The following is a 1,015-nucleotide window of genomic DNA, read 5'->3' on the forward strand; positions in this document are numbered from 1 at the left end:
AGTCCCCGTTGTGCTCGTCAAATTCCGTGAGCTTCTCAACCAGCTCAACAAGATATTGTTGGGCTACGGAGATGCTTTAGAGTTGGTGAACTGAATGGTACTGCATCAACCGAAGTATCCCAGAGAGGAAGCGATTAGTTATGGGTGCCCGCGATCGGAATCAAGCCGTATAATCCAAAGCAAGCAGCAATCTTGTCTCGAAGCTATCCCCCGGTAGCTGACTGCCATATGGTTCAACTTGGTCCACGGCTGGCTCGCATGGCCTCCAAGTCGCTTCTGCTGACAGTTTGTGCTGGCTAACAATAAGTGATGTTCAGTACATAACTGATGAAGTTGCTCAGCATAATATGTGCGGTGAGAGTAAACCTCAAGTAAGCCGCCAAGATGGGCTTCACCAGGAAGTAGTCAGTCAACCCGAGCACTTACATCACCAGACTATCGAATCATTAGCTCCGGCTCAAAAGGTCTGATCCACTTGCAGCCTTCAGTGTTCGTACTCTATGACGAATAGGGTAACAGGCATCTTTACTTCCCTTATCTGCCCCAACTCGGTCATGCACCTGAAGCCGCTAAGGATGAGCTCAGATGTTCCAAATATCGCTCTTCGGGTGTCTGGTGATCCTCATGCAATAGCCCGTGGTATCTATGGTGTGAAAGCTGCACTCATTCCCAAGGCTGAAGGCAGTTTACTGGACCGGATGCCCAAGAACAGTCGTGTCTGCGCTGGCCCAGCAATTAGGACTGATGACTCCGTTTTGAGTTAACGCCCCGTCAGTCTCCACTCGCTTCCGGCTACGCACCTCTGGTGATCCAGAGGCTGCTGCGGTGGGATGTGCAGGGGTTGGGTTTGGGCTAAGTCACCGGGCGGAAGTATCCTTACTTGACTGGATACCTGTTGATAGTCGCCTCTGTGCGGTTCGTCTGGCAACGTCTGTGAAGGAGTCTCACAAGCGGCAAGTTGATAGATGTCTGTTTATCGTGTCTGCCTATGCCCCAACTGATTGTAGCTCTGACA

The sequence above is a fragment of the Opisthorchis viverrini genome, assembly GCF_000715545.1.
Source record: "Opisthorchis viverrini unplaced genomic scaffold opera_v5_118, whole genome shotgun sequence".
In the NCBI taxonomy this organism is placed as follows: Eukaryota; Metazoa; Platyhelminthes; class Trematoda; order Opisthorchiida; family Opisthorchiidae; genus Opisthorchis; species Opisthorchis viverrini.